The sequence below is a fragment of the Lonchura striata genome, chromosome 1, assembly GCF_046129695.1.
Source record: "Lonchura striata isolate bLonStr1 chromosome 1, bLonStr1.mat, whole genome shotgun sequence".
NCBI classification, from domain to species: domain Eukaryota; kingdom Metazoa; phylum Chordata; class Aves; order Passeriformes; family Estrildidae; genus Lonchura; species Lonchura striata.
Window position 1 is genome coordinate 122,537,339 of NC_134603.1, and position 9,277 is coordinate 122,546,615.

The window sequence follows — 9,277 nt, forward strand, 5'->3', positions numbered from 1 at the left end:
AAAAGTATTGCACACTTTTGAAGTTTTAACTTCAGAGTGGAAAAGGAGATCTGAAACTTGGAGGGTATTCACCCTGTGGCTCCTGAGAGAAAGCAGTGTGTGTCTGCCCAAGCACCCTGAATCCAGCTAATAGGGGCTAGAGATAAACTCAGCTTCTGGAAACACTCACATGTGTACTTATCTTCACTACCACAAATAGTCCCATGATACTAGAAGTTCAACACAGGCATAAAAATCAGCACTTGCACAGGTATCTTTTGTACTGTTTTGGAGTATCAGTATGAAGAAGGAGAGTTTCAGTTTTGGTTTTAACCTAATGACTGTTTTTTACAAGTAGTTTCCAGCAAAACCCACTTTCAGTAGCATGATTCAAAGGGCTGCTTTATTTGTTTGGGTTTTCCACTTCAGGTTTTCATTCCAAACAACAGAATTAAGAGGATGTGCTGTATTGTTAAGGATCCCTTCAATAAAAAGGAGTTGCTGAAAAACAGCAAAATGGGGGCAAAAATTTCCTGGTGAATAGTAACATTTTTCTTTCCTATTAACTTTACAATTATTTAATTGTAAGGTGTGTGCAACTCATAATTTTATTCAGATACTTGACATTTCTCTTAGTTCCTAAACCCCCATTATTTTAGTGGTTTTACCTAAAAGGCATGAGCACTCCTTTGGACTGAAATCTTTGCACATGGCCTGAAAACTTCAAAATACTTTCATGCAAAATCTATCTGGCTTCTTTGAGAAGTCCCATGTGACCAGAAGGTTTGGGTTTCTTCTCAGTTCCTGCTCTTCCCAGTGATGCCTCAAGCCTTAATCACCTAAATGATAATTTACCGCATTCCCATAAGATACAGGTCCAAAGACAAATTAAATCACTGGAAATGCATGAGAAACTTCTGAGTGCAGGGTATGTTGTACTAGGGTAGATTTACAATGCAAATGGGTTACAAGGGGTTATATGGCCTCCTTATTTATGTCAGCCACCATAATGTGATCAGGGTGTTATGGGCAAACTAGGCTCAATTTGTGGAATTTTTACTTTATTACTTATTGCCAATTAACATAAATTTCTGATTACTAATTACAGAGTACTGAGAAAAGTAGGGTGGGAGTGTTTATATGCATGAGGGTAGGAAGGCTCTGCAGGGGGATTTGGACAACCTGGATTGATGGGCCAAGGCCAGTGGTCTGAGATTGAACAAGGTAAATTGTTGGGTCCTGCATTTGGGCCACATCAGCCCCAGGCAGCACTACAGGCTGGGGCAGAGTGGCTGGAAAGCTGCCCAGAGGAAAAGGTGCTGAACATGAGCCAGGCAGCTGAACAACAGCAGCTGAACATGAGCCAGCCAGGTGGTCAGTGGCATCCTGGCCTGCATCAGTGTGGCCAGAAGGACCAGGGCAGTGACTGTCCCTCCGTTCTGAGCACTGGTGAGGCCACACCTCGAATCCTGTGCTCAGTTTTGGGCCCCTTACTATGAGAAAGATATGCTGGAGAATGTCCAGAGAAGGGCATTGGAGCTGGTGAGTGCATTGGAGCACGAGTTTATGAGGAGTGCCTGAGTGAGCTGGAGTCGTTTATGCTGGAAAAAAGGAGGGCCAGGGAGAATGTTTTTGCTCTTTGCAACTACCTGAAAGGAGGTTGTAATGAGGTGGGGGTTGGTCTTTTTCCCCAAGTAACAAGTGACAGTTGCACCAGGGGAAGATTAGATATGATATTAGAGAAATTTATTCATTGAAAGAATGGTCAAATACTGGAACAGGCTGCCTAGGAATCACCATTTAAAAACCTGAAGGTATTTAAAATCATTGTAGATGCGGCACTTTGGGACCTACTTTAGTGGTCGCACAACAGTGCTGGGTTAATGGTTGGACTTGATGATCTTGGAGGTCTTTTCCAACCGTAATGATTCTGTGATTCATACCCTCCTTCCACACTGGTCATTGCCTGCTACCAAACCCATGCATTTATCCCCAGTGCACAGGGTCCCTCTGCAGGCTGCGCTGTCCCTTCCACAGAGACCTCACTCTGTGCTATTCATTTAGTTCTTCCAGGGTTAGCATTTTAACAGGTTAACATTTTAAGCTTCAGAAAGCTGAAAACCGTCCTTGCTGTACTGAATAAAGATGCATCATTCACAGCATGTGGCTGTGTGTGCTTTTTAATAAACTCCAGAGCTTTACTCCAACAGAGCATTTTCTTGTCAAACTTTAAATTTGTCGTTTCTAAAATGGTTGAAGCCAAGAAAGGAAATCGTCTGCATAGTCCACAGAGAAAGCAGCTGATATATATCTCATAGAATCATAGAATGGTTAGGGTTGGAAAGAACCTTGAAGATTGCATAGTTATATATAAAGAGTAAAAATGCTACTTCTAATAACTCTTAATTCCCTTGCTTTCACTCTGGCTGAAAGTCTTTGTTCACGCTTTTGCAGTTGTAGCCTTATATTTGGTTTCTTGCTGAAAACTGTCTGCTCTGAAATAGGAAAATTAAGAAGCCACGAGAGCAATCCCCATTCCTTTCTCTTTGAGGGGATTTGCAGGCAGAGTGAGAAGCCAGCCCCTTTGAACCCATGTGCCCTGCCCCAGACAAAAGAGAAGCTATGAGAAAGAAGAGCCATTCCGTGGGTCAGGGCAGCATTTCCCCCTTGCTGCTAGCCTGGTGTCTTGTGGGTCTCCCACCAAAGTGCTGAGCGGCTCCCTACTCCGGCGAAAAGCGCATTATTCTGTCTCTTCCTCCCATGAAACCCAGTTACCACGCAGCCACCGCTGGCCGACGCGGGGAGGAAACAATTCCAGACTTTTTGGTAGTAACTTTTGCCTTTCTGGGGTTTGATCAGTTAGTTGTCGGTCGGATCAGTTCGCGGGGCAGTTTGCCCCGCAGCTGCCGGGGAAAGAAAAATCCGAGGAAAGACGAACAGCAGCATCAGAGGCGCTGACAGCGGCCTGCGCCCCGGGGCCGATCCGGCCTGGTCCCCGCCGCGGAGCCGGGGCCGCGGCCGGGCTGAGCTTCCCGGCCGCGCCACAGGGGGGCACGGCCGCACCGGGAACGGGCCCACACGAGCCCGGCGAAATGAGCCGAGCCGAGCCGTGCCGGCCCGCACCAGCTCTGCGTCCCGGTGTGTCCCGGTGCGCCCGGCGCCCCGAGCCGTGCCGAGCCGAGCCGTGCCGGCCCGCACCAGCTCTGCGTCCCGGTGTGTCCCGGTGCGCCCGGCGCCCCTCGCCCCGCCGTGCCGCAGCTGCCCGCGGCCGGTCCCGGCTGGCGCGGGGAGATGCCCGGCCTGGGAAGGCCCGTGCGGCGGGGCCGGGCAAACGCACCTGCCCGGGATGGGGCGGAACCGGGGCCTCCCGGGTTCGGCCTCGGCCACCGGCCCGCGCGGCGCCTGTGGGAGCGGGCCGGTGCCCGCCGGGCCTGGATGGCCGCGGTGAGGGGGAGCGAGCGGGGACCGGCGGCGCTCACAGCTCACCGCCGGCCCCGCGGCTTGGGGGCAGCGGCTTCGGCAGCGCCCGCGCGGCACCTGGAGGATTTGTGGGAGGCAGAGAAGAATCTCGGCCCGGCTCGGCTGCCCCAGAGGTGTGCGTAAACAGGGCGCCACTTGCGCGCAGCAAAGCTGACCTTCCTCAGCCGGGCAAGGCGAGCAGAGGGGCTGTTTCCCCTGAAAGCCTCCTGCCCTCCGCTGCTGTGGGCCGCAGCTCTGTGCGCATGGGGCGAGCCCTGCGGCAGGACGGGCCCGGGCGCGGGTTTGCGGCACCGGCGTCTCGCACGTCCCGCTCCCATTATTACAGGTGAGACTGAGGCAGAAGGGGCCCTTTGAAAACCTGGGGGCTGAATTTTATAGTGAACTGAATGGGCTTCGGAGAGCAAATGTACCCCTGAGGCAGGAATGCAGAGAGGACCCTCTGCCAACCATAATAATCTGTGTGACTAATAGGGAACACCAAGAACTGTTCCATTATATCATGAGACATTACATCGTGCTTGAAAAAATAGTCTTTGATGACATGCAAAGGATTGGCAAGTGCATTTCAGAGAATCCTCCTTCATTTCTTCAAGGACTTTACCCATGTTCCTTATGATGCATAATTTAACTTTCTCAGCAGTTAGACTGAATTTGCTGCTAAGGGTTTTACATGTTCGTCATTTAAATTTGGTGGAAGAGAAGGTGTATGAACTTATTTTTAAAATTACTCATTTATAGTTCCTTGGAAGAATTAGGAACTGGAACTTCACAATTATTTTGCCATGTATTTCTAGACCTCGTCCGTGCTGCAGTTTTGCAAAATGCCAGATATTAGCAAAACTCTGTTTGCATTTAGCCTCACAGAACCTACAGAGTAGTGTTTCCATATAAAGTATTACGATATCAGCTCTCTTTTTTTTGGTAATTTTAATATTGTGGGTGTCAATCAGGAAGAAGATTGTTGCCTTTATTACAATAAATATAGAGCAAAACAAAGAACTTTTTAGAAAATTAATATGCTCTGGGGAAGATCAGTAAATCTTTGTGAGAAGAAAACAGGTCTTTTATATAAATATATAAAAGCTGGCTGTGTATTGTGCAAAACTCGGTTAGTGCTAAAGGAGTAAATGTATTGTAAATCAATGGTGGGTCCCATAGCACATTATAGCATATTTTATTGGGTTTTTACCTTATGCTAAGATCCTTTATTAAGAGTATGTAAGAGCACATGCTGCTGAATACCTTGTTTTTCACAGTGTTCTATACATAATGGAGGGTTTTTTTTTTCACTTGTTTCATTAAACATTCCTGTAATTAATGCATTTAATGGGAATCCAGCAGTAACAAATATAAAATTTATTGTGGTTTTAAAAAAACTGCTTTGGTTGCTACATTTTCCATTAGCAAATAGCAATGACCAAATTCCTCAAAATATTTCTGCTCTCACCCCAGAAATCTCCTGCTAAAACAGGTGATGTTTTCAACTGTGTAATGGGAAAGAAATGCCACATAAATAATCCCTGTGAAGGATTCAGTATAAATCCAAAAAGTGTCTTTAAAATAATCCTCAAACCTCTCAGTCTCAAGCTTGATAAGAAGACGTCTGTATTAGCACTGGAGCTTGCTGGGTGAGTTATTAGGTGTTGAAAGACACCGTCTAGGAAGTCTGACCCATCAGAATTTGAATGTAAAAGGCAAGTGACAACTTCATGAATACATGAAAAGCCTTAGAGCCCAGTCCCAAAGCCCTCTTTCCCTGGCTGAAAAGCCCGTTTATCTTCGGATGAATAAGAGTTACAGAATTGGAACCTAAGGAAAAAATCGTTGGTATCCGTGGCCAAGGGAATGTCTCCCTCCCACCCATTTGATTAGAACCATGTGCAAGTTTGGCTAACAAGACTGTAGGGCTTTCCCCTCGCCTCTGTGGATGATTGTGGCATTTTATTTGAATGCTGGTATGGTTTCCCATTCCTGTTCCTTGCAAGCTTTTGGTCTGAGCAAATAAAAGAGGAGATGTCAGAACCAGAGAATCTTTTTACAGCATATAAAAATCTTCCCATCTAATCCAAGAGGAAATCGTAATGTGAAGAACATCGGTGTTTTAATGGCCTCCTAATGAGGATGAGCTTGGCCAGAGCTTTGAAGAAGACAAATGGAAAGCAAAACAGCTCATTTCTCCTTGAGGGCAAGGATTACAGTTCTTAGGGAGGGCTGCATGGATATGCCTTCAGAAGGTAAAGCTTTTCCTGCCCGCAGTCTCCTGGCAGGGCCCTGATGTACGGGCTGTTGGCAAGAGCAGGAAAGGGGGGGTAGGAAAGTGGGGGAGTGGGCTCATGCTTTCTGGTTTCTCTGTCAGTCTATTCCTCTCTGTGCACTGCTGGGAAAAATGAAGACAATTATATTTACCTAAATCCCTGGGTAATTAAGGCACTAAATTAAAGCCTGAGAAGCACTTGAAACTTTCAGATGAAAGAGCCCATAGACAGACAGCCCACTTGTAACCTCACATGTCTGGGGTTCTCCCTAAGGTATGAGGGATACACAGCAAACACTGTACAGCCACAGATAGGTGATCACATCTAATTTTAAAGCCCTCATTACTCCCTCCTGACAGGTTTGGATGTTTGCCTGCCTAGTTCCAAGACCAGTGTCAATCCATTTAAAATTAATAATTTTCATTCCTCTCTCTGCCGTGTGCATTTAAAAGCTGTCCTTGGCTTTCGCTCCCAGCTGCTGGCTCCGATTAGCCCAGCAGCAGTGATGGAGCTCTGCTTTGCAGCTCTGATGGGTTCCTACTGCTCCCATACCACATTAGAAGTAGAGTTTTCCTGGAAAAGGGACTGTCATGTTCCTGACTTCTATGGCTTCAGTAAGCCAATGGGTCTTATTTTCCAATTGGGAAAAACAGGCCTTTCTCATCACGTCCCAGAAACAAGCTGTGAGTGCCAGAGCTGTGGGTGTCGTGCTTCCTTCTGTGGCAGTGTCCCTTGACAAGGTTCAGCCCTGCATGCTCCCTTTGCTCAGCATGGCCTTGCAAGGAAAGCAGACACGTTTTTGTGGGCAGATCAAGATGGTGCCTCTTTTTGCTGCTGCTAAGAAGGATCTTTATACAATTCTCCTGGAGGGACATGAGACATAACATGACAGTGGAAATTGCCCTCATAGCAATATGCGTGAAGGTCTTTCTAATCAATTAAAAATGTGAGTTCTGCTCTGGAAATCCACTGAATTTAAAAGCACATTGTAATCAGTAGCTTGGGTTTCCCTGTCTCTGCGGGGTGAGTATTGCTGAGTCTTTGAAGGCAGACAGCAGCTCATGTTTTAAAGCTACTTTTGGCTTCATGGTCTTTGGAGGGTGAGGACAACTCTGGGTAAAAGTCTTGGTGATGAGTCAGTATAGAAACCTCACAGGAACAATGGGGCAGAACCACTGCCACTAGTGCCACAAGATGCATTGAGACACCATCTCACTTCAGTTTGGTTGGTACCCTGGGCACAGCCTAGGAGTACAGCTTCACCTTGCAGCAACTCACAAACATTTTGTCCATCTTTCCATTCTCTGTGCACTCCCTGCCTACCCACCGCCCACTGTCCTTCCTGACGTTGTCAGGTTCTGCACACAGTGAGCTGCATGGTTTGCCACACTGGTTATCTGCACTGGCAACATGATAAATGCTTTTCCATGAATTTTTCCCTAGTTTTAGTCAGTCATATTGGCTTGAGGCACAGTCAGAATAATGGCAGGGCATTGGTTTAACTCAGCATTTGCAGTGTAGTGGCAGGAGTCACCTGTAGTGCCAGTGCCAAGTGTGTCAGTACAATGGGAGCCCTGCAAACCTTGCTGCCAGCATGGCCAGGATGTTACCATGTATTGTATTGTATTGCTGTGGAATTGTGGGGCTGTGGATGTCTCCCAAGGCCCTTCACCTCATGCCACACAGTACTACCACAAGGAAGTAGCAGAAGCACCTTCACAAAGGGCTGATAGTCCTTCAGCTGTCCTAGGGGATGAGTTTAGGATTGCAGGAATTAGGCATCCAAGGGGGAGTTAGTACAGGTTGTGCTTATTCTATCTGAACAGAAAACCTTGCCTCTAAAGGCAGCCACCACTGCAGAATGACACTGGTAGCAAAACTACTCCTTCCTCATCCTCCTCATTCAGCATGTGAAAACTGCCTGACTCTAATTGTGACAATTTAACATATGGATCAAAGTACAGGGGGCAGCCACAACAGAAATACCAACAACAAAAACCCCAAGTCAAAACAACGGCTGGTGTTGTGATACCCTACACAACCCAGTATAAAATGGAGTCCACAGCCGTGTCCCACTGGGGGAAGTTCCCGTTTCTTATCCTTGGCTATGTGTTGTCTTTGTAGCACAGCTTTTTGAAGTTAAGAAAAACTTCTTCTAAGCTGGAATTGGCTAAACCACCATATAACACAGAATTAAAATGATTAGTGAAACAAAAGGGAAAGTGCAAGGAGGATATAGAGTCCTTCCATACAAAGCCTCTTGTCTTCCTATGGGATCCATTATAATCCAGAGGGCCCCAAATTTAAACTAATCCATTTCTGCCTTTATTTATTTTTTGTCGACTCAATTTCCTACATTAACTGGCCAGTTATGTCAAATATTTTTCTTTCTTTTAAGCTGACTTGCTGTCAGCTGAATGCAATGCCCTGTGAAAACACCTGCTGACCTGCTGTATACACATATACACAGCACACATCTCTGCTGTCTGCATCTATATATCTGTGTCATCTATATGTATCTGTAGAATATATGTCTGCCTATCTATATACCTATAGATCTCTTTTTCTTGCTTTTAGAGCAGGACCCTCAGGTTGCAAATTCCTCATCTCTGCAAAATACACCTTCAAGCTTCCCTCTCTTTTGGGAAAGGCAGCTGCCTCACTGCCTCTAGTTCAGACTGCTCTGGCTTGCTCTGCTGGCAGGAATGGACTTATTCCTGGGGGAATGAACTGATCAGGTTCACTAATGGTCAGGCTTTGGTGGTATTTTCTTACCTAACACAATCAGAACACACGTCTTAAATATTTTATCAGCTTCGCTGGGTCATTCTCATACTGTGGCATTGTATTGCTGGAGAATAGAGGCTGGAGGAAAAATACTGCTCAAGAATGCTGCAGAAAAAGAGTTTTAAGCACATGGCAGTGCTAATGCCTTCTTAGAGCCACTAAAACAAATGTCTCTGTTGTTGCACAGCAGCTCAGGAAAAAAAAAAAAATAGAGCAATTGCAATAACAAAGCAGACTAAAGAATTGAGCAATAGTCCCAGACCATAAGTTGTTGGCTCTGACCTAAATGGTAGTGTTGGTCCTGGTTTAACTCTGACCCCTTCTTTCTGATCCTTGATCAAGTGTTTGATTCCATAGAAAAATGTTCTCAGTAAATTTTTGTGATTTATCTTGTGCCTGTTCCCTGTGGGTAAGCCCACAAATGCCAGTGAGTAAAGTAAAGTGTGTGTAACTGGTTAATTCTGGGGGTAGGCCCAGAGCTGGAGTATCCTGTAGTGGGCCCTCAGCAGCCAGTATCTGTTGCGGAGAAGAAAACATCCATTGCTTGCTTCCAACTAGACAGTGACTCCAGGTGGGCAGGGAAAGCTGAGAGGTAGGTCTGTCCTGCAAGCCTTTGCTAGAGCAATTTCTGAGCCTGTTCCCAAGGGCTGCATGTGGGGAGATTCTCCAAAAGGAGGTCAGACATGCTTTGTCTGCTTTATGGTGAGAGTCAGAGTAATAGTGAAGAGCTTTGCATCCTTGCAGGTCCAGTGTTCCCTCTATCCCAGTATTTGTAA